The 25,663-nt window shown below is 37.6% G+C and overlaps 1 protein-coding gene across 13 annotated transcripts in view; it reads left to right on the forward strand.

Moving 5' to 3' along the window:
- LOC129719167 (serine/threonine-protein phosphatase 2A 56 kDa regulatory subunit epsilon isoform) overlaps nt 1-25,663 on the forward strand; it is a 99,615-nt gene that overhangs the window by 15,129 nt on the left and 58,823 nt on the right. For 2 of the 13 annotated variants that reach the window (XM_055670619.1, XM_055670631.1), the window contains exon 1: nt 1,306-1,586. The exons of 6 other annotated variants lie outside the window; for them this stretch is intronic. The gene's annotated coding sequence lies outside the window, so the exon portion shown is untranslated. Of the gene's footprint in view, nt 1-1,305; nt 1,618-1,783; nt 1,803-2,038; nt 2,160-2,270; nt 2,674-4,114; nt 4,132-25,663 lie in introns of those variants that run through there. 5 more of the 13 variants (XM_055670624.1, XM_055670621.1, XM_055670627.1 and 2 more) reach the window with 5 other exon arrangements.

Genomic DNA, 25,663 nt, shown 5'->3' on the forward strand with positions numbered 1-25,663 from the left:
GAAGAGAGAGGGGTCTCAAACTATCATAGGAATCTTCATCGGCACCAAAAACCCCTACATACAAATTTTCACGTCGATCGGTTTGATAGTTTTCGATACTATATGGATCAGACAGACAAACAGACAGACCGGACTGTATTTTCATATGTATAGATTACAACATCAATATTCTAGAACCTAAAGAGTGAATATACATTTATTGGATTGCAGCGTTCATGTAAATCTATTTTTACAAATGAAAGTTTGAATGAGAAAGGCTGGGTCTGACCGCTAGGTTTTTATAAATAGAACAACTAAAAAGTTGTAGAAAATATTGTTCGATTCTTAGTCTGAATTTCCTCTTTACAAAAATTTCTTCATGGTCACTTTTGGGTCGCTTTTCGGTCGCTTTTCGGTTCCTCTTTGGTTTCTGAAGTTCCTATGTTCGAATTTCGATTCACTTAGTCGCTATCAGCTCTGGTAGTTGTTACTGTGTATGCAGAAATATGAACGATTGGTACAAAGGCTACAACTCAATATTTTGACTTATAAAACAAACCGTTTTGGTGAAATTTAATATCATACCGAACCAAAATTTGAGCAAAGCCTGTGGGTGGATTTATAGTAGATCTCAAACTGATAATCAAATGAGTTCAGCTTTGGACAAGCATACCAATCGTACGGATTTTTCCCGGGCGGGCCAAATTTTCAGGAGCGGTGTCCGAATTAAATCTCTATTTGGTTTCTTCGTTTTTAAAACATACTAGAATTAACTATCAACTTCGGAGATTTTAAACATTTGAAAATCGTCACTTATACTTACACAGAGTTTCATAAGTTTTCAGGTTTTATATCATTTTGACGTAGAACTACGAATTTTTAAAAGACAGTCTGTTTTATTGTTTGGATGATGCTTCGCAACCTAGACTTTCACAATCTTTCATAGAATTTCTAAAGGATTTAAATTAGGATACTGCGCTGGCCAAACTAATAATTTTATATTTTCACTTGAAAATCATCTTCTTGTTTTCAATACTGTATGTTTAGGATCGTTATACTGCTTTAAGATCGAGCAAAGTGGCATGTTTTAAAATCGTTAGTTGTGTTTTCGAACAATTGGATTCGATAGAGATGGCAATATTCTTGTGTTTCGATCACGAAATTTGAGCCAATCCTTTGGATACCGGCTAAAACCATCAGCCCTAGCTGACGGCAAACGGTTCGTGAGAACTGCTTCGTCCACAACCCTGGCAATACGAGAGCGGAAGGCAATCGGTTCAGAGCGCAAACATGAGTGGCTGAGAGCTTCCATTCGTGTGACGTGAGTGACGGCAGTCTCGTCGAGACTGTATCGAAGGAAGCAGCAGGAATAAAAAAAAATCGACGGTCGTTTTTCTCGACATTCGGTCGGTCATACGGTCAAATCCGGATTTCGTATGAAAATTCGGAATACGCGATTAGTTCTCGGGTTTCGTTCGATAGTTCTGCGGTATCGGCACGGTACGCCCTCAACCCGTGTGATCCGCTGGTCTGGTGAAAGTGAGAAACTCCGGCTGAAGATAATTTTCGCTTTGCGGAACGTGGCCAACTCCTTCCTGCGAATAGAAGTAATTATCTCACGATGATAGTAATTCGAAGGTGGGAACAGTGGTGGTGAATTTGTAGATTAGAAGATAATATGATTCACGTTGGTAGTGTAAATGGTGTCAACATTACGGAACTCGGTTCTGTGATGCAATTATGATTAATTTTGACGTTTCTGTAATTTTGTGTAGAAAATTTGGCATTCAAGCTACAGGCAAAGGCCACACTCAGTAAGATGTGTACGTTTTTTTCTCGCAGTCATTTTTGTCGGTAGTTTTTTCTAAATAATAGAAGAGCCTGTTACTACAGCTCAGGAATTTTTCGGCTTGAAACCATTTTTTTCTGCATGTCTCACATCTGTGTGTGTCCTATGTGATGTCTTGCATCTGGCAGGCCTATTTTGTTACGCGAGTTCTACAATTAGTCTTCTTCCTTTCGTATCTTTTTCATCATCGTCTCGTCCGTGGAAGAAAAGATGATAAAAACTTGGCTCACGGTTTGACGTATGCTGCTTTTCAGCCGCATGAGTGCGTGGAACTCGCAGTCACTAGTGACAGTAGCACCACTCTGAACCTAGAGCGAGTATTCATTTGGTCGTAAGTAGGAAATGTAGAAAACTACGCGTTTGTAATATTAACTTATTACTGATACAGATTGTTTTTGTGCAAAACCACTCCATGGAAATAATTGTCGTATGAAAATAACAGAATACAGCAACAGTTTAGGGATGTGGAAAGCGGCCAAACTCTGGGAGTCAAGAATAGTCATGCGATCAAATGTAGTTTTGTGTGAAAGCTCTTTACTGTTATAGGAGGCACCACTCAGAGATACTCGTTTACATCACTGTGGGTTTGGAACATTTCAACTATTCGCGAGTGGAATCGGTGCGTTAGTGTGTATTTTGACGACATGCGGTTACTCACTCCCGCTGTCAGCACTGTATTGGTGAACAAAGGCTGATTTCTCGATGACAGCACTTCTAGTAAACATTAGCCGCTATAGACTTCAAAAAGGCGAAAGATGTTGCAGCTTTTGCTGCTTGCGGCTAGGAGTATTACCAACACCAGTTCACCCTGTTTCGCTCAATCTAGAAATAGAAGAAAAACAACGGTAAACGTCAATCCTCTGTTTCAACTTATACTTATGCAATCAGGTGAAATGGTTCTGGTGGTTATTTATAATACTCATTATAAAAGCTGTTTACAAATAAATGTATGTCTATTTTTTGGATGCGAATCGAAATTGTTAAAATTTGGTTTGTGCTTAGAATGGGATGGATAAAATAGCCTTTTCAGGAGCTTAAATCTAACCTGTTTTCGATTCTCGATTTACTTTTTTTTCAAATTTTTGAAAGAATCCTTCTCTGCAGGATTACCTTTGAAAGCATCAATTTGAAGATCCATAACAGAATTGTTATCACTTTGTGTTTAAGGCGCCTACATATTTTACATGAGCCCTAAGATTGAAATCAAATGATCTGATATTGATCGGAATGTTGTTGATTAAGCAGTGTGCTTCTCTTCTCTACTAATTTTGTCCGATGGATTCTCATATTTTGGTTGAAATAAGAAAAATATGTCTTATAGGTTTTATCGTTTGTTTCACGTTTAGAACATGTTTAGTAAATATTATTAAATTTCATATTGACCAGGTGGAAATGAAATTTTTTACATCAGAATTCGAAATAATGCTTTGTAAAAATTGCTGAAGTACAAAAATCACTTAAAGAACCTCAACGAGAAGGGTTAATATAAATGTGTAATTTTGAAATTCTGCTACTAATCCAAACGATACAGGGTATTCTCTAGCAAAGTAGAATAGTTGAGTTCGCCCTACAACTTACTATATAGTGATTGTATTTACTGGGTAGGATCACGCTGCACCACTGCATACTTTGTAGAAGTAGATTCTCTACCACCAATATAACCTCCTTAGCGAATTTAGCTAGCGGTTTTTGTGCGACTCTATACGCGGGGCAAAGTCTCTCGTCGGTTGCTGGCGGCTAGCACGTGACATTGAACCTCCGCTGGCGGCTGCGGCGGCACGACAAAAGCTACGGGCCGCACTAACAAGGGCAGCCTCAACCGAATGCGATGCGAAGTGGTGTATGTGCTGGTTTGTGATTCGATGCAGAAAAACGTGCATTTCGTTTCGGGTGTACAAGGGCATGTGGTCCTATTTCGAACCGTTCGCTATTCCGGTACGGCTGAGTGAATGTGATCAGTGTTGCCTGAAGAATAATGGTAGCGATGAAATCATCGGTCTCACATTCACAATAAAACAACAGTGGCACCGTGCGATGCAGACGGTGGTAACGAAAACAACGGTCTCTTCATGGTTGGTTTGCTTCGGACTTTTGGACACGGGTGCCACTACAAATGTTCGTACCTGCCGGTGGAAGTGAATTGTAAGAACATTCAAATTCTAGCGATCGATGTCGACCACAGAAAAGACAAAAGACAATACGGTGATTGGCTGCTGTAAATTCGGACTGTTGGCTCGAATGTCAACACTCAATCGGGTTTAATCGCACGAGAGCAACTGTTAGGATGAAATATTAAGATTTGAGTATGTATTTATTCAAGGATTAATACCTATTTGGAAATTATGTCATGTAGTATAGTATCAAAATATTCCAAAATTAAACATAGCATAAGAAAGAATAGTATAGCGATGCAATAAATGAACTTTCTTCTGTCAAAGTTATACTCCGATTACATTTCGTATTCTGCTCAGTTTCTAACCAACTCAATTTAGAATCTTTTTTTTTTAAATATGAATTATACTATCGCGTCATCAGTTTCTAGTCAGTGCCCCCACGATAACGACAATTATTTCCGAACGATATACAGGCAAATTAATTAAAGTCGTTAGCATCTGCCAAGTGTCGCGTCCTAGCAGTACGATGAGTGCAGTAAGCTACACGAGAACAACAAAAAAGTAAATATTTTCATTTGTCCCATGAAAACGGATACAGCGGGTGAAAAACAGGAAAAAACACACTGATTCATGCTTCCTTCTATATCCCCTGTGTGTTTATATGATTGCAGTCGAACGCGAGTTGTGGTATTACATAATTGATCTGATTGAAAAAATTAGAAAAGTAACAAAGAACATTACTTCAAAATCGTTTTTTGTCAGTTGTCTGTTGTTCGTGTGGTTCCAAAAATAACTGCAATGCTATGCAATGTTCGAAGCTCCACGTCAAACTACAACAAATCAAACATATGTATCACTGGTTGGTTCACAACCAGAGTAGGCAGTGTGACTTTGCCCTCGTATCCAAGTGAGTTTTAAAACTTGCATGCACATTTATTTTCGGTTTGCACGTAAACCCTACTAACAGTGCATTACACTTGAGTTGGATTTGAGTTTTAATCCTGCATAACAACAATTGCATAAAAATCGAAATGCGATGGATTTCGCGCCGCGTCTGCTGCAACAGTTTGTTGCATTGTCCTTTGAAAGCACAAGTTCGATCTAAAAACAAAACTCATCGCGTCACATCATCGCCTGCATCGCTGGATACATCGTGCACTGCATGCATTGCACGCATTTAAATTCAATCGATCAGAGTGTGCGGTGCAAAAAAACTCAAACTATCGAGAGGAAGCAGATTCAAATCTGGAAAAGTGTAACTCAGTTCAACTTTGCACGAGTTCATGCCATCACTGTTCACAACTAGAAAAGCAAGGTAAAAAAAGGATTCTCTGTTTTTTTGCCTTTCTCCTAGAAAGGAATAGCAATCGCTGGAAAAACCGAAGGTATAAAAGTGGTCCCAATGGCCGAATGTCATATACCACTCGACTTCTTTCGACGAACTGAGCATTTTCTGTATGTATGTATGTATGTGTGTGTGTGTGTGTATGTGTGTGTGTGTGTGTATGTGCAACTTTTTTTTCTCACTCACTATTCTCAGAGATGGCTGAACCGATTTTCATAAAATTATTTGCAAATGAAAGGTCTAGTTGCGCCATAGGTTGCTATTGAATTTCATTGTAATCGGATTTTTGGTTTAGAGGTTATGTATCAAAATGTAAAAATCACGAAACATCAATATCTCAGAAACCACACAACCGATTTCAATAAAACTGGTTTCAAATGATTGGGCTGTCCTCAGAACCCTTAACTTTTGAATTTCATTATGATTGAACATATGGTTCAAAAGTTATGTAAAGAAAAGTTGTCCTGAGGTTGTTTAAACTCACTCATTTCTCTCAGTGATGGCTGAACCGATTTTCACGAAATTAGTGTCAAATGAAAGGTCTAGTTGCCCCATAGGTTGCAATCGGATTGTAACTGTGTCCGTTGCTCATAAAAATGTGAAATCACATAATGGAAGTAAACATATTGACTTTCTCCTAACGATCACTGGCTATTTAAAAGGTAGAAATATGATTGAAATGGCCGAATGTCATATTGACTTTCTCCTACCGATCACTGGCTAATTAAAAGGTAGAAAAATGATTGAAATGGCCGAATGTCATATACTACTCAAATCAGTTCGACGAATCGATCATTTTCTGCATATATGCATGTACAGGTGTATATGTTTGTGTGTGGGTGTGTACGTGTGTATGTGCACCTTTCTTTCGCACTCACTTTTCTCAGAGATGGTCTGACCGATTCTTTCTATCTTGGTGTCGAATGAAGGGTCTATTTGCCGCTTAGATTGCTATTGAATTTCATTGTAATCAAACTTTTAGTTTTGGCGCTGCGTCAGAATGTGAAAAACGCTCTTATATCTCAGAAGCTATGAACATAGTTGAATTCAAATAAATGGGCTTTCAAACTTTTAAACAATGAATTTCATAATGTTTAAACATGTGGTTTGAAAGTTATAGAAAGAAAAGAAACCCGCAGACTGTTTAAAACTATAGCTACGATCAAAATATGTGGCCTCAACATCATTTAAATTTAATATTGTACTATTTCAATGTTTGCGGCCTTGCTCGGGATTGAAATTGAAATTAAAAGTCATTTCTATCATTTCACTTTTTGCCTTTCTCCTAGAAAGGTATAGCAATCACTGCAAAAACTAAAGGTATAAAAGTGCTCAAAAGGGCCGAATGTCGTATACCACTCGACTCAGTTCGACGAGCTGAGCATTTTCTGCATGTGTGTGTGTGTAACGCTCTCCCAATCTTACTCGATTTTCTCAGAGATGGCTGAATCGATTTCAATGAAATTGCAAATGAAAGGTCTAATTGCCCTATAAGACCCTATTGAATTTTATTGTAATCTGATTTCTAGTTCAGAGGTTATGTATCAAAATGTAAAAATCACGAAACATCAATATCTCAGAAACTACACAACCGATTTGAACTAAATTGGTTTCAAATGAACGGGCTACCTACAAACCCTCAACTTTTGAATTTTATGAAGATTGAACATATGGTTCAGAAGTTACAGAAAGAAACGTGTTCTGGAGACTCTTTAATCTCTCTCATGTTTCTCAAAGATGGCTGGACTGATTTTCATAAAATCAGTGTCATATGGAAAGTCTTGTTGCCTAATAAGACCCTTATGATTTTTTTTGCGAACGGATCATTACTTTTCCTGTTATGTTTAAAAATGTGAAATCCAGCTATGAAAAGAAACATTCTTGGGCTCACTCACTTTTCTCAGAGATGGTTGACCCGATTTCCACAGAATTAGTATTAAATGAAAGGTCTAGCTGCCAGGTCTAGCCTCATAACACCCTATTGAATTTTGCTGTAATCGGAATGTAACTTCGTCTGTAATGTATCGAAAGGTGAAACTTCATTATCTTAGAAACTACACAACATATTTGAGCAATATTGATATCGAATGAACAGGATAGTTAAGGGTTAACTGATGAATTATGATTGAACACGTGGTTTCAAAGTTTGGCTCCCCCATTCGTTCCCTTTTCATTTGATTGTAATCAAACTTAAGCAACCGTTATGTTTTAATTTGTAAAACAACGAAAGTCTATTATCTCAAGTATTACACGACTGAACATAACTAGTGTCCTACAAACGAGTCATCTCTCAAACTTACAAATAACAAACTTCATAAAAATTTGATATACTGTTCAAAAGTTTTGTAAAGAAAAGAAATTCAAAGACTATTCAACACTATAGCTGCTTTGATCAATATATATGGCCTCAACATGATTTAAATGTGGTATCATAAATTCTACTATTACGTCACCGGTTTCTCGTCAGTCAGTGCTATATTCGTCCAGTTGGATGAATTTCGAATTGGCTAGGAATTCAACTTTTTTCTTTGAAAAATGTCAGAAACCTATTGACTACTGGCAACAAGGCTAACTACGTGTTGTGTGTGTTTTAGTTCTGCGCATGATTTTAGTAAGTAAAAACCTGTTTTCCTGCGAAAATTTTAGCGTAATTCCTCAAGGTCTAAACAGGGTGGCGACTCAATTTCCAAAAATAAATTCCCTGATATTCCCTGAATTTCCCTGATGTTTCAAATTTTTTTCCCTGACTGTTCAAATTTATTTTACTGTCATAGGTTTTTCCACCTAAATCTCAAAAGTCAAAACTAAAAAGGATCAGACTTAAACTGGTTCCTGCTAAAATTCACACCAGTAATTGAAACAGTTTAGCTTCGCCTTTTGCTAACCTGAATCTTGAACAAAAATATTTTTTTTGTTGAGAAACACGTCCAGGTTGATAAAATTGAAAATGAAAATTACACTGGTCGACAAAAGTGAAAAAAAGCTGTCGGTAAGTTCAAATAAGTACCCTAGAAATATTATAGCTTCTTAACCTGTTCATTTGGCCACTGGTAAATGCAGAAGTGCGTCCAAAGACCGCAGTGTAATTGTTCGCCGAGTTCGTTGTTTTTCCGTTTACTTACGGGAAAATTTTTTTGAAGTCTCTGAAGACTTGAGGCATTTCCGAAACGTCTAGGGGAACTAAAATTCACAGGAACAGTGTTATCAATTAACTATTTTGAGATACATCTTCATTGACAAGAAAATCAATCAGATCTGGAATTCTGGTTAAATCAGTTACATAACGGTTTTAAATTCTAGACTGTAAAAAGTACAAAATTAGGAATTAATAATTTCGCAATCAAACCTTTATGCTAAACACTGTCGATTGCTTTTTCTATGTATAGAAGAGCAGCTACAATTGAATAACCTTCAGATTTATTAGCACGTATCATCATAAAATGATTGCTTGACAACTTTAAATCTCAGCTGGTTTCTTATCCGGGTTTAAAATTTGAGTATTTTTAGCATTTTTCAATAATTTGGCGAAATATCCATTCTGAAACAATTCCCGAGAATTTCTCAAGAACTTTATTCAAAATGTTTAAAATCCCATCGTGGCGAGGTGCTTTTATACTTTTGAAAATTTTAATGATAGATTTAATCTCATTTAAATTAGTTTCAATCAATTCTGCTGGTAAAAAATCCGGGGTAGAAATTTGATAACATTAACTCACTACTCACTCACTATAATTCGAGTTATGAACACACTCAAACTACTGAGCAAGTCTTTGAGTTTTTTGTTAATTGGTTGCAAGGAAGTTATCACCATTTTTAATTACTGGAATATGACAATGGCGATAGTGAAGCTTGCTCAGGCGATGTTATAAGGTGCGTAATAGTTTGGAAGCAATTGCAAGAAACCGAAGAAAAAATCTCGTCTAACCACTGGTTTTTATGAAAAAAGCGTAGTAATTAGCATAAAATTCGCGCACTACTTGATGACTTCTTAGTACCTATTTGGATACTTTTCAAAAAAAATCAACCACTATTTCTTGACATCTTGGCCACTAAAGTCACTATAGTTGCATTGTCTAACCGTTATGAGCCCTTTACAAGGTATCATCAGTGCTACAATGCTCTAATCCATTCCCGCGGGAATTAAACTAAAATTTAAACTTTAATTGAAGTTTAACAAACATACTTGAAAATTTTAAAAATGGAACTATTTGAAATGGTTGGAAAACAAATCGACCTTTAATTTACAATAGAGTTTATGCAAATTGTGCATGTTGCTGAGTAAGAAGAGTTTGAAGGTCATTTATCGAGGAAAACCCTGTCACTCCGCGGTGAAGGGCTTAAATAAAGCCTATGCTAAAATGGATGAGTTCCTACCGGGACAAATTATTATTGAGCGTTGTTGTAGGGTTGCTGGTGACCGTCCACATCAAATGCACTGACATAAATCCAATTTAGAACTAACTCCGTAAAAAACCCCAAGCCTTTAAAATTTTCCCTGATGCCTTTCTAAATTCCCTGATATTCCCTGATCGAAAAATTAAGTCCCTGATATTCCCTGATTTTAATTGTGTACGCGTTTAGAAATTGCGTTAAAGAGCGGTGAATTCAAATTTTGCAAAATTTCGAATAAAGTCTGTTTTTTGTAATTTTTGTTATTTTTTTCGGGAAGCTTTGACAGTATGAATTTTATTTGAACATATGGGTTTTTATTCTTTTGTTTCCAATTTTTCCGGTTGTTAAGCAAAGACATTCTCAATGATCATGATCAAATCGTGTGTCTGCGTGACACAAATTCACGATAAGTGTATCCTAACCCCATCACAAGTTTGATGTCACGGCCCAAATAGCCCTAGTTGTGCTGGTGGCCGACTAAATGTAAATAAATAAAATAAACAAGTTTGATGCATTGATAACAAACTTAAAATTATATCTTAGTGCACGCGTATTTGCATTTTTAAATTCTCAATGCCTTAGATGCATGGAACTTTGCGTTGACAAGTGCAAGACATCTTTAAATTCTTAAAAAGATCACACATCAAAGGGCGTGTAATGCAATATTATCCGCATTCAAAAAAATATAATTTACATTTTTGCAATCTGCGTTATAAAATAATTTACATGCGATGAAAACCAAGTACCGCATAGTAACCAGCTTAAACAACGATATCGCGCACTATATTGATTGTGCCCAGTATGATTACATAATTAAAATGATTCTCACAATAGGATAGTTTGATACAATGATTAGTGGTTGGATGTGCAGTCGTTCAAGCTCAAGCTCGAGCTGTACGGAAGAATGAAAAATATTAAGCATTGGTTTCGTCTGAAAATAGTTGAAAAATCTTATACTGTACCGCAAGTTGAACTAATTTCGAGCTTTCAAGCTGGAATTGACTTATTTGACTGACTGACCACGTGAGATTGTGTCAAATCTTGGGCCTAGATACTTGTAACTTTCAACTATTTCAATCGCTTCAAAGCTGACTATCAAAACAGCGTTCGTAGGTCGTCTGGGGCGGACGGAATCGAAGATCATATGCTTTGTTTTGGACGTGTTGAGGAATAGTATGTTTTCGGCGAAGTATATCTGCAATTTTTCCACGTCATCCTTTAATTGTTGAATAATTTGATGTGAGTCAGTATTTTATACATTCTTATATTTGAAAGATCATTAACATAAATCAATAAAAGTAGAGGGCCCAAGTTGCTGCCTTGAGGTACTCCTACGGCAGTATTTGAGCGATTACTAAAACAATTATTCACAACTAAGAATTACATTCTCAATGAAAGAAAAGCTTCGTGAAAAATCATTTGCTGAACTTCGAATACCATAGTACTCAAGCTAACTGAAGAATGTCGTGTAAAATTGTATCGTAATTGGAAAAGTACATCTAAAGCTTGCCGTCAGTCTTGCAGGAAATGTGCTAGATCCAGATCGAAAACCATACTGATGGTTGTATGAAACTTCATGTTTTTAGAAAAACTCCTTTATTACACGTAAAAGTTCAAGTCTTGTACAATCAATGTGTCTTCCCGATTCGCAAAAAATTTTGCACTAGTTAAAATCGCACAATAAATGTGCGAAATGCATAACGCAACCGTTGTACTGCGAATACATAGATTGAAATCAGAACATATATCTTGTACACGAGAACCGTGATGTTCCGGTAAACTTCAGTTTCGGGCGAACGATCATTTTGGGGCGCTCGAAAAATCGTGCTTCATTGTCGTGTGCCGGTTCATATGGACAACTTGCTCATCCCTTATAATACGTTGCAGCAGCGATGGAAAAAATCCCTCTAGCGATTTTGAATACATATAAAGCAAGCCTAAGGCCTTTGCCATGCTGAACGCTAACGCGAGCGACCGGGCGAGAACTTTGCCGTAGGTTAATGAACAGCCGTAAGTAAAGTTGTTCATTAACCTACGGCAAAGCTCTCGCCTAATCGCTCGCTCTGGCGTTCAGCATGGCAAAGGCCCAAGATGCGTTGACATCGTCGTCAGTATGCGAAATACAAAGAACCGGTGTTGGTATACTTTTTTGCTTTCCTTCTTACGATATATTTTTGTCATTGGTGACAAGATTTGCGTTATGCCCAACACGCAATCATTGTACTGGTTCCAAACTACATCAATAATTACGCTAAAAACGCATATTTTTGTGCTGGTTTCGCACCATCACTAAAAAAATGCACCCTTATTTGAAATCAAAGTATGCCAGTATTAAAAAAATTTTCAAACTTTTCGATATTTCAGTCAATACTACGTAAATGTCGGTAATTTTTCCACATCAGTATCGTCAAGTTATTTTTTTGAAAAATAAAATGAAAGAATCCATGCTGAAAAAAGGGCTGGAGATCAACGACACCTTCCAGCAAAATAATGATCCGAAACATACAGGGAAGAAAACTGCAACACTCTTTCAATCGGCCCAGATCAAACCAATGGTGTAGCCACCCTAAAGTCCCGACTTGAACCCTATTGAAAATTTGTGGGCGTTTTTTATTAGAAACATGTTCGATAAAGTTGAAGTCCCGCTTAAAAGAAAGTTACACCTCACGAGTATCTCTAACCCATTATGGACCGAACTTAGATCCTGAGCGATTTTCATGACACGTGCTTGTAATGTTTTTATTGAAGAACAAAAGATGAATAAAATTTTTATTCGGCGAGTTTTTTACTGTTCGTTTTACAATACAGTGGGCCCAAGTATAGAACGGCCGAATGTTGCTCAATGGCATCAAAAAGAATTACATGCAACTTTCTCACCTCTGAATATTCTTGGAAAAGATCATCAGCAAAGACGTATTTGAAGTAGACCTTCAAAACTCCAAGTAAACCATTTATGAATATTTAAAATAGAAGTGGTCCCACAACAGATCCCTGGGGTACGTTAGGAAGGGTATTGAGTACCCTAGATAGGTTTCCGTGGATTTCCACAGTTTGGGTTCGAGAGTTTGACCCTCTAGTACCCAAGCCCGAACTTAGACGGACTTTGGTAAAATCGCTATAAATGTTTATCATTGTTTTTTTTTTAAGTATTTATAGGGATTTCAGTGAAGCTGAAATTCTCGTCTTTGTATTTGCGTGTATATGGTTACAAAATAATATTTAAAAAGATTAATACTCAATGATTATATGATGCTCATATATTATTTGTATACATTTTGTTACTGCTGAAGTGCTGACACAAAGAAGTTGATACATATTAGGACTTATCGTCATAACATGCCATTTAAAAATTTAAATTAAACATTCCCTAGGAAATTGATGATAAGAACTGTATCTACAGTCAAAATTGTTCACTTTTTTAGCACCTATTCGCAACACAGTTGAAACAAAACGATTAACATTACATATCTGCAAAATGAAAAGCTTCCCATCCACAGTCGCAGCTCTCGCTAATATTGGTCGGAAAGTGGAAAACAAACAGCATAACAGACGATTAACATGAATAAAACAGTTTGGAACGTTTAAGTGTCATTCCACAACAGATATGTGCCTGAAGAGTACGCCATAGGGATAAAGCGCAGCACCAGTTATCGTGTAATCAATCAACGGACTGTATGTTGGCTCAATTATTCAACAACAGTAGTACAGTAACGATATAACGAGCATACGAAGCTCGCGAAGTTGCTTTGGGCTGTTTGCCGAAAAGAGTGAGAGTTTAATCGGGTTTTCGGCTTTATGCTAGTGCCTTGTTCGGGCAAAGGACAATAGTAACCTCTGAGTTCCTGTTTTGGCCATAGCATTGCTGTAATCGGTTCTTGGAGCTCCTGCATCCAAACATTGAATTATCTCTTGAAAATCAAAATCCGCGTTTTACCTTTTCCCACTTAGAAACGCTATTTTCTTACGTCAATCTCAGTGTCTCGAATACTTTCTATCGTCATTGCGTTGAGTGTCTGAAGCGATATCGTTTTGTGAACCGAAAAATTCCGCACTTCTCACTTTACTCATATAGTAAATAAATACGTTATCAAGGTGTTTATGTTCGAAAGGTTTTTGCCCCTATTCCCAGCTATATTCATCCCGAGTAAAATTTTCATTTACAGTTCATCAATACATGAAAAGGATTATGATTTAGACGATTGTAGGTTTTTCATGAAGTAGAAACTCTGAATTTGGTAAAATACAATATTCTTAGTGTCGAATAAAAGTAGACGTTATTCGAATTTGGGAGCACAATTAAAATATTTTTTAAAAAATTGCATTAACTTCACCAAGTTATTATTTATCTGCTGGTTGATTCCATAAGAGGAGAAATTATGAAAAACCATTATACAATAGACAATATTGAATAAAGTTATTGTCTATCGAAGACAGCTTACCGATTATCCGAACACTAGGTGATGCTGTGAACTGGTGCTTCTATCCAAGTTGTTGTTTGATAGTACAACACCACCCATCATCGAATATACATGCATGTACAGGTTATACATAGATGGCATTTCAACAATACATAGTACTACTACCATTTGAATGGCGCAATTAAATATTTAAAGCAGCCATTCTATACTGTGGAGTATTCTATACCTTTCGAAGCAATTAAACCTGACAGACACGTGGTGTCACGAAACATAATCAATTAAACGTTACTGTGCTCGAGATAGTGGATATTCACTGATGTAATTAAATGTTTTATTCTGAGTGTCATTGGATGCTACGTTGTGAACTTTTTTGCCTGTGTTCTAATAGGCAAGGTAAACCATTTTCACCGTTTGGTGGATATTTCTGGAAGTTCCCTATACTAACTAGCGGACCGAACTGGCCCCTGCACAAGAGCACGTGACTATAGTCAGTCTGAAATAAAAGCACTATACTGGATCGTAACAATCATTTTCAGACGTAGATAAAAATTGGACAATGAGTACCTACCTACATTACTCGGCTTTACGATAGACATCTATCGTAGTCCCAATTAGCAAAACTGTTATCAGTCATCGACACCCATACACGACCTCGCTATCACTTCACAACCGCGTCTGTAGTGATAATCGTTCATTATTTGTATAAACCCTCGATGCAAAAGTTCTCGGTTCGTATCTACTTCGAAAATTACGATCGTACCAGCACTCAGTAATGCGTGACTGATTCCTAGCCTGCAGATGTTATGGTAACTTGTCAGAGCAACATGACAATTAGGCGGAAATTATACCGTTGTAGATAACTTGTTGAACTGTTAAACGAAATTTGACAACTTTAGGCTGTAGTTTAGCTACCCGAATTCGATTCGAATTGGGTTGTTTCAATGCAAACTTTTGCATAACCCGAGGACTAATCAAGTAAATGGAATCAAATTTGACATGTGGCTGTTTTTGGAAACCGGATATGTTTCTATGATGATTTGAAACATCTCCCTACTTTGGGGCGGGGTCTATAGAAATTAATGCGTAATTTAGGAAATAATCAAGCAAATGGAACAAAAGTTGGTATGTGTTGCGGGAGCAAGAAATACTTCAATGCTGGTTCGACACTCGTCCCTCCTCTGGAATGGTTGATTTTCATACAAATAAAACACAAATTAACAATAACTCGAGTATTAACCAAGCAAATGGAATCAAATTCGGCATGTGAAGGTTTTTGGGAAGAAGAAATGTTTTTATACTGGTTCGAAACTTCTCCCTACTCTGGAAGAGGGGGGGGGGGGGTTATTTCAATGGTCGTTCTACACCTCTCTCTCCTCTGGAATGGAGAGTTCGCTTACAAATGGAACACAAATTTTTGTATAACTCGAGAAGGTTTCGATTCCAATCAATGCACAACGGTCTCTATGGGAAGGCAAGTTATGCGGGTGCGTCCAGGGAAGATTACGTAACGCACGGACAAACTTATGCTGAACTGATTCAATTCTAGAAATCCACATCTCTTCATATGGCGACCATACACTCGGAGCGAATTCGTGAATAGATCTGATCTAGGCCCAATGGATCGGTGAAATCAGCTACAACTTTCGAAATAAAACCCAGTTGTCGGTTGGCTTTCTCTACGATAGATGAGCAGTGCGTTTTGAAGGTCAGCTGGTGATCGAACAGAACACCTAGATCCCTAAGTTGGTCGACACGATTCACAACAATTCCGTTGATGGAATAGTTGAACAGAATAGGATTCTTCAAACGCCGATATGAGATAACACAGCATTTCGCTATACTAGTCACGAGGTGTTGCAGTATGCACCATTTGATGAAGCTGTCGAGCATATCTTGTGGAAGGTAACAATCGTCTAGTTTACGGATCACGAGGTAAATTATCGCATCATCCGCATAAATCAGCACACACTCTATTGGTAGAATCAAGGAGACATCATTGAAGAACAGAGCGAATCAAACTGGTCCTAAATTGCTTCCTTGAGGACCACCACACTGTGGACTGAATATTGTTGATTCAGCTGACCCTATCTTGATGCATAACTTTTGGTTTGTCAGGTAAGACTTCAACCAATCACAGAGTTTTCCATATTATAGGAAATGTTCGATTATGCAGTGAGAGATTGAAAATTGCTCGCAAGGGTTCTACCGAATACCGGCGCACTTTTTTACCACACATGATGGAATACCGTCTGGCCAAGCTATAGATGATAATTTCAACTTTGCGAGAGCCGTAACTACCATCTCCGCACTGATATTAAAAACATCCTTGTCGACAGCGTCTACGGGAACATAGCGAGTGGCATTGCTAGTATCTCTATCAAGGATGGCTGAGTTAAATAGATTTCTGAAATGTGATGCAAAAAGTCAACTGTAGACGAGATTAATTTCATACACGAAGGCAAACCATAGTCCTTCCGCTTCGAGTTCACATACGACCAGATTTGTTTCGGATTCCTGCGTAAGTTGTTTGCTGTCTGATTCAGATGTCGCCTGTGTAGCAACCGATTGTAGCAGCGGTAGGCTCGACTCGCTTCCTCAAATTGTTTTTTTTGAGAATTGTTGTTTTTTGTCCAAAGTATGTCTTTAGCATTTTCCTCAATTTCTGTACAACTCAAGAACTAATCAAGCAAATGGAACCAAATTTGGAAAGTGAGGATTTCAAAGTACAAGACGATGGTGTGACACCTCTTTCGACTCAGGAGGGGAGGTGACAAATGACACACATATTTCAACTGTTTTTTTTCGGAATACAGCTTAAAAGGATCTGGATGATGCACAGAAGCCAAAAATCGACCCCGGACACTGAGGTCCAAAAAACCGTATTTTAACCATAACTTTCGATTTTGGGGGTGTTTAAAAAATTGCTAATATAAGCGAATGTTACACACAACAAGACCTACAACCTACACTAGGTCCCATTAGAAGTTCTAAATCGCTGTAGCACAGTGTTATTAAAAAAGATAAGTTAGTTTCGAATTAATGATTTGAGATCACTCTCGAATGCAACAATTGATGTTACAAACAGTTACGTCAGTCTTGCGAACATGGCTTTGTACAGAACACATTCTGATCATACGATTTATACTTATAAACAATAAGAATTGTTTGAAACAACCAGAAATCTCTCTTTTAGATAGTCTTCAAAGGCGGCATTTCCCCTTTAAATAAATAAGTCATTTGTCAGGGATATGTGACTGTTTGAGCTAATTGATATCGCTTTGCCTTTCGAGTTCGGACGTATCCAATATCCGATTCGTCATGCATCTACAGACTATATCGCAAGGTAAATGTTTTGAAGTCTGTGTTATCAATTTGAATGTTTAAAATTAATAAAATAAAAAAAAATGGACGGGACGAAGTTCGCCGGGTCAGCTAGTGATACTATAAAAAATCGAATACCGCTTAAATCGTACGCAAATTTCGGTTATTACCTATAGTAGGGTGCCAGCCAAATGGTCATCTCGAAAAAAAAATTCTTTACAAAATGTTCACCTGCTCGAAAAAACACCCTTTGCAAAATTTTAGCTCAATCGGACTTAAAATGGGGTGGCGCAAAGCGATTGAAGTTTGGCCTTTTTGAAAACTGAAAAATCACCCAAGGGGAAGGGAGGGGGGTGGTATACGTGAAATTTCGGTTTTCGATTTTTTTTTTTTGATGCCGAATGACTTAAAAACTGAACATCTGAAAAAAATTTTTTTTTGCAAAAATCGGCTCTGGGACGGTCGTTTTTTCAATTGTGGAAGGCGGAGTTCAAAATGTTTAGAATTTATCTTTTGAAATTGATCACCAGTCTCGCAATAGCCTATGGGTCATTCCATGTCAAGTGTCCGAGGAAATGCATCGACCATCTCCGATTTCGACCGATCAATTTTTTAGATGTAGAATCGAACTACGTGATCAAATTTTAGACTCATTTTCACGAAAAGTTACAGGAGAGCTACACTTTTCACATGAATCTTCATTTTCTTGGTTTATCACATTGTGGAAATTATCCTCTCTCAATTTAAAACCGTTTCCTAACAGGCGAATGGTCATGTTTTTTCCTGATTTAAGGTTTGCTATGATTTCAAAATTGTAAACAATGTGTCTCATCACGGGTGCAGTCATTTCATTCTTGAAGATGGTGTGTTTAATTGGATTGTATTTAAAACAAATTTGTGTCGCTGAAAAACGGTATTGGTTATCACAGCAGCTTACGTGATGAGGTTTACTAGCTACTAAGGGAGCATGCATAAATGACGTAGTTTTTTTTTTGAATTTTTTTACCCCCTTCCTCCTCTTCCACCGTAGCATTTCGTCACAAAGTCAGACCTCTATAGATAATTTCTGAGAATCATAACAAACTCCTTATCCTCCTCCCCACCCTCACCTCATTCCAACGACTTTTTTTTGCAAATTTTATTACTAAAAACATACATTGTATCATAAATGAATCAGACAAGACAAAGAATTAAAAATGACCATAAACAAACAAAGCCGTGAAAAAAAAACAATTAGAATAAATCCAATTTTTTTAATTTCATATTTGTCACGTAGCTTGGCTTGACCTCCTAGTCTCTCCCTCGTCAAATTTCGTCACAAAACTGCTAGTCGTTGCATGTTCGAGTCCCGGCTCGGGAGAAGACTGTTACGCTAATGACGTACTGGGTCGTCAAATGAAGCGAAGCAAAAAGCGTCGCAAAAGCGTCAGAGCTACTTCTTCGAACGTCTATATGAAACGCTCAAACCGGTCATACTGGTGCGGCAAAGACGCGTCGATAGAGGCGGCGAAACAGAACGAGTAGTGTTTTGACGCGCGTATATGTACGCGGTAATACCATATTCAGACTAAATCTTTTATCGCCAGGTGCTTTATATTTGCTTTGTTTTGGTTTGGTAATTGAAAAAAAGCAAATAAAATACATTTTCGTTTAGAAAATGTCAACATGTTTAGAAGAGGGTTGTGCAGTAAATCCATGTTCAAACTAAACCTGATACCGCCAGGTACTTAATATTTGCTTTATTTTGGTCTTAAATCTGATATTGTTGAGTTTTGATTTGAATGGCCAGAAATCTAGCATGCTGAACTTCTTTGGTCGCGAAAATGCAAGCCGCTGAGTAACTAGCTGTGCTCACATGGGTTATTCAAGTCCTAACAGATATTATAAACTAGTTGAATGTTGCTCGGGGTCAACTGGTTTAAAATTTAGAATAATTTCTTATATTTTTTACTACGTCTTTAGCGCAACTCACTTCAGTAATATTATTTTATTTAATAAAAAAATCTCTATGTTTACTAAAAACATAATTTACCGTGCTTGAAGTAGCAATAAAATCTTCATTGGACGAATTCATATTTCCTTAAAACAAAACCGCTACTGGAATCTAGGAATATGACAACACAACGTATTTGCGACGCTCGCTCCAGTATGTCATAGGAAGCTTCACCCAACGCTTCTGTTTATTCCGCTTCTCAAACGCTCAACGCTTCGCTTTATTTGACGCCTCAGTATGTCAGTAGCCTTATTATCAGTAGGAATCAATGGCTGCGAAGCCTTTGTCAAATAAACAGAACAGAAAAATCCACCTCTGCTCTAATCCTGGGTAAGAATAAGAAGAAGAACATAGGCGGATGAATGTTATAATAGGCTTACTTGCTCTATGACGTGCTATGATATGAGCAAATTAAGATATTCGGTTATGATAAAATATTTTGGATGCGTTCGGATATTTGTTTGAACATGTGGTCTTGAATGTAAATATGCAAAATTACGAATTGAAATCTGAAATCAGCATTTTTTTCACGTTATTAACAATGACAAGTTTGTGACAAGTTGGTTTCAAAATTCGAATCATGGACAAAAGTCTACATTTAACGTAAAACAGTTTGAATTTAAATACGAAAAGTGTAGCCAAAACTCTCCTGTAACCTTTCGTGAAAATGATTCTAATGCGGGATTTTTTGCGTTACATCATTAACGGATGCTCCTCTAAGGTACATCTCTTCGATTACACAAACGCCTGCTAGGATACCATTAAAATGCAATGTTGGCGACACTGCAGAAAAAATTGATCACGTAGTTCGATTCTACATCTAAAACCCTTCAAAATGATATGTCAACGTCACCTGTAGCTATTCAGGGTCCCGAGATATTCACAAAATGAAAAAGGTGTCTTGCTAAATTCGCAAAAAATGGAGGCAGTCCCATTGGCCGAGGGGTTCAGCAATCGGTACAATACTTTGTACTTATAAGTTCTGGTTCAAAATACATCGACTCACAAATTTTGGTCGAAATCGGAGATGGTCGATGCATTTCCTCGGACACTTCACATGGACTGACCCCTATATAATGATATACACTATAGCTAGCATCGAATACATTATGTTTTATTAGAGTAGTTCATTAATTCGGCAAAGGGTGATTCATAATATTGTGAAAAATGAGTAGTCCCAGAGAGTCGATTTTTTCAAAAAAAAAACATTTTTCAAATGACACCAGTTCTCGACGTTTCATGCGTTTTTAAGTCATTTGGCATCAAAAAAATGCAAAAACCGAAATTTCGAAGGAGATGTTACCAACTATGTTAGGCCCCCGCCTTAACATTACCCATTTTCAATATCTAACTCCATTCTACTAAGTTTCATTCATAACAGAACTTCGAATTCGAAAGCACAAGAATCAAAAATAGTTATTGCGTTCCCTGTGAAAACGCTATTTTATGTTTGCCTAATCGCAGCAAACATAAAATAGCGTTTTTACTGGTGTTGCATTGAACTGATGTCTAAAATGGAATCCACAAACTTGACACAAACTCGTCGCCTGACACTCTCTCTAACAGTCTCCTAAAACAGTTCCAAGGTGAGCTTTTGGTCCCTCTTATCAATTTGTTCAACGCGTCTCTTTTTTTTTTTCTTCATCTATAGTTTATTTGACACGGCACAAATACAATTCAATGTTTAACGGCGCCAATTATATCTGGTAGCTTACTTTCTAAAGTAACTTAATAACTAAAAGCAAATTTTTTATCCTCACTGCCGACTACGAGCTTAAACTAAATCTAACTTAAAGCTAGAATATTTTGCATTAAAAGCACAGGTTTGCTGTTTGATGGTTTTCATTGCCATAGGTAAGCAGCATATTAAATTTGTTCCGCTGCTGGGCCAAGATATTACGGACTGGCATATTGGATTGTTTCCATCGGGCCTTGAGAGTATCGTGCGGGTCTGATTGCTGTTTCCGGATCCGGGGTCTTAACGTGTTCTTGTCGTTTGGTTGGATGTAGGCGGAAGGGGATAGGACTAAACTGGGGCGTGGATGGATTTCAGGAAAACGTATATAAGGGACATGTAGGATAGGTCACGGCTCGCCAAGACATCACGAACAGGAACAGCCGGCTGCCTACCTTCGGCCTGCAGGGAAGCTATTAATCTAGACCTGGCGTCACGGTGTACAGGGCATGACCAAACAACGTGCTCTATGTCGTGATAACCTTCACCACAGGCACAGATACCACTCTCCCCGAGCCCAACACGACGGAGATGCGCGTCAAATCTATAGTGATTGGACATAAGCCGGGACATCACGCAAATGAAATCCCGACCTACATCCAACCCCTTGAACCACGGGTTCGTCGATACCTTGGGGATTATGGAATGTAACCACCTTCCCAGTTCCCCCTTGGTCCAAGAATTTTGCCAACTGATGATCGTATTCTGACGTACAAATGCGAAAAATTCATTAAAGGCAATTGGTCTTTCATAAATATCACCGTTTGTTGCGCCCACCTTAGCCAAAGAGTCCGCTTTCTCATTACCCGGTATCGAGCAGTGAGAAGGGACCCACGCTAAGGTAATCTGAGTAGATTTTTCGGATAAAGCACTCAGATGTTCCCGTATTTTCCCCAGGAAATACGGAGAGTGCTTAACATCTTTCATCGATCGGAGAGCCTCAATGGAACTGAGACTGTCCGTAAAGATGAAATAATGGTCCGTGGGCATTTTTTCGATAATCCCTAGGGTGTACTGAATTGCAGCTAATTCTGCGACGTAAACAGAAGCAGGATTATCGAGCTTATGGGAGACGGTTAAATTGTTATTGAAGATACCGAAGAACGCGTCTCTTGCTTCCGGTTATTTTTCTTCAATTTGGAAAATTTCTCACATCACACCTGTTCATAAAAAAGGATCTCGCTTAGATGTAGAGAATTAGCGTGGTATAACAATCCAATCTTCTACTCCTAAGCTTTTCGAACGGCTAGTGTAGGATTCTCTTTACGAGATAGTCGCTGAACGATTTTTTTTCTGTGCAACATGGATTTTTAAAAAAGAAATCCGTTACCACGAATCTTTGCGAGTTTACTTCTCTAGTAACCGATTATATATCCAAAGTACTTCAAATCGACTGTATTTACACAGATATGAGCAAGGCATTTGATGCGGTTAATACGGACAGCATTCTTCGATCAATCAGTGACTTCGGCATTGGCGGTCCACTCTACAATTGGTTGCAAACATATTTGGTGGGAAGAGTTCAGTAAGTTAAAATAAAGGGACACGTCTCTGCTCTGTTCACTGTGAATTCGGGAGTACCTAGAGGAAGCCGCTTAGGACCACTGTTATTTGTACTCGTGATGAACAAGCTTCCAGACAAATTGACTAATGCCATGATTTTGATTCATACTGATGATGAAAATTGTCTTGCCCAAACAAATGACGATTGTTCTAAATTACAACTGGACATGCTAAGTTTTGGACAATTCTGCTCGGATAGTGGTCTAAACATCAAGGCTGAAAAATGTTCAGTTATGACATTTTCTCGTAAAATATCTCCTATCGAGTTTAAACATCATTTGGAACTGAGTTACCACGTGAAGAAAAAGTTCGTGACCTAGGCGTTACATTTGACCGACAACTTACGTTTACAAACCATATCGACAATGTAGTGACAGACAGCTTAACATGGTTATCTAGTGAGACGGTACGGACGGGATCTCAAAGACCCTTATTCTATATTAGCCATTTACAAAGCACTAGTGCGGAGCAAAATAGACTTTGCAAGCGTTGTTTGGTGCCCCCAATATGTAACACATATTCAACGAATTGAAGGAATTCATAAAAAGTTCGTGCGTTTTGCCTTACGGAACCTGAGATGCAATGGTGATCAACTACCTGCCTATCAAGAATTGTAGCATTAGTAAACATTGACACAGTACACTGCCAACAAAGGATTGCTGACATAGTATTTTTCACCAATGTGTTAGTAGGGCGGACTGATAGTCGAACCCTTTCAGCTCGAATACATCGTAATAGCAATACAGTTACGTAAGAAATCCAAGAGTGTTTAACCCTCCGCAACAAGCGCGCGTCTTTTACAAAATTCTGTACAACATCATCTCTACTTTTCTTTTTCCGACTCTAAGCAAAGTCATGCTATTTTTAATTTTAATTTAAGGAGTAAATGTAGTAATGAAGATAGAAAATTAAACTAACTGAAAATATGATTGTAGAAACTACGAAAAATATAGTTCAGCAGGTGGGACACGAACCCACAACTTCCCACCTGCTGCACTATATTTTTCGTAGTTTCTACAATCATATTTTCAGTTAGTTTAATTTTCTATCTTCATTACTACATTTACTCCTTAAATTAAAATTCAACATCATCTCTCAAGAGATTCCATTGAAGAAAAAACGACGCCACGCTAACACTAAACATCCAGTCTGGTTTAACAAACAAATGAAAAATTTAAAAAAACCGCAAACAAAAAGCCCACAAAATTTTCGAAAAACACAATAGCAGTGAATATCTAGCAATTTACTTGGAAATATGTGATCAACTGAACTTTGCAATCAGTGATGCATTTGAAGAATTCAATGCAAAAACTGAGCTAGAAATTAAGTCTTGTCCAAAGAACTTCTTCAATTACGTCAAAACAAAACTAAAATCAGACAATTTTCCATCAATAATGCAACTCGATGAACATGTTGGTGATAACTCGGAGAAAAATTGCAATCTCTTTGCAAAATTTTTCCAGGAAATCTATACCACATTTTCCGAAGAAAATCGCGACCGCGATTATTTTGCATTTTATCCAGAATATCCAAGAAACATTGGTGTCAACCAACTTCAGGTACAGGATGTTTTGCATGGTCTGAAAAATTTAGACCCTTCCAAAGGACCTGGACCTGACGGAATACCTCCAGCACTCATGAAAAATCTTTCGAAGGAACTTACATTTCCTTTGTTCTGGCTGTTCAATATGTCGTTGGAAACTGGAGTCTTCCCAAATATATGGAAAAGCTCATTTTTAGTGCCTATTTTCAACTCTGGGCGTAAATCTGACATACGTAATTATCGTGGAATCGCTATTATCTCTTGCATACCTAAACTCTTTGAGGCAATTGTCAATGAAAAGATATTTGCTCAAGTCAAAAATCGAATAACTGACAAACAACACGGCTTCTTCAAAGGCCGCTCTACATCCACAAATTTACTTGAATTCGTAGATTACTCATTGAATGCAATGGATAATAGGAACCATGTTGAAGCTCTTTATACAGACCTTAGCAAAGCATTTGATCGTATTGACATACCAATGCTACTTTTTAAACTGCATAAAATTGGAATTGAGTCTGGTCTCCTGAAGTGGCTTGAATCATATTTAACAAACAGGCAACAAATAATAAAATTTAATGGAAAAAAGTCAAATCCCATTCAAGTTACTTCAGGTGTTCCCCAAGGCTCCCACTTAGGACCACTTCTTTTTATTTTGTACGTAAACGACATTTCCTTCATCCTCAAAAATATTAAAGTTCTAATATATGCCGACGACATGAAGCTGTTTTTGGAAATAAAAAGTCAAGAAGACATCAATGTATTTCAGAATGAAATCCACACATTCTACATCAATGTAAAAAAATGCAATGTAATATCCTTTAGCAGAAAACTAACAACGCCCAAAATTGTAATTGCATTAGGGGATCAGAATGTGAAGAAATGTGATAAAGTTAGGGATTTAGGAATAATCTTAGATTCTAAACTTAATTTCACCGACCACTATAACACTATCATACACAAGGCAAACAACATGTTAGGGTTCATCAAACGCTTCTGCTACAATTTTCAAGACCCGTACACTATCAAAACTTTGTATATTGCCTATGTGAGGTCAATACTGGAATACTGTAGCATTGTGTGGTCTCCTCGTCCTGGCGTACATGAAGAAAGAATAGAATCAGTACAAAAGCAATTTCTACTATATGCTCTTCGTAAGCTAGGTTGGACCGCACATCGTCTTCCGTCATATGAAGCACGCTGCATGTTGATTGACATTCAAACATTAGAAGAACGGCGAGAGTACGCGATGGCTTCATTTGTAAACGATATCGTTTCGCAGAACGTTGACTCAGCAGTACTACTTTCTAAATTGAACTTTTATGCACCCATTCGACAACTTCGACACCGTAGTTTATTTGCTCTTAACCATCATCGTACGGAATACGCAAAAAATGGACCTATAAATAGT

This window comes from Wyeomyia smithii, chromosome 1 (genome assembly GCF_029784165.1).
Source record: "Wyeomyia smithii strain HCP4-BCI-WySm-NY-G18 chromosome 1, ASM2978416v1, whole genome shotgun sequence".
Classification (NCBI taxonomy): Eukaryota; Metazoa; Arthropoda; class Insecta; order Diptera; family Culicidae; genus Wyeomyia; species Wyeomyia smithii.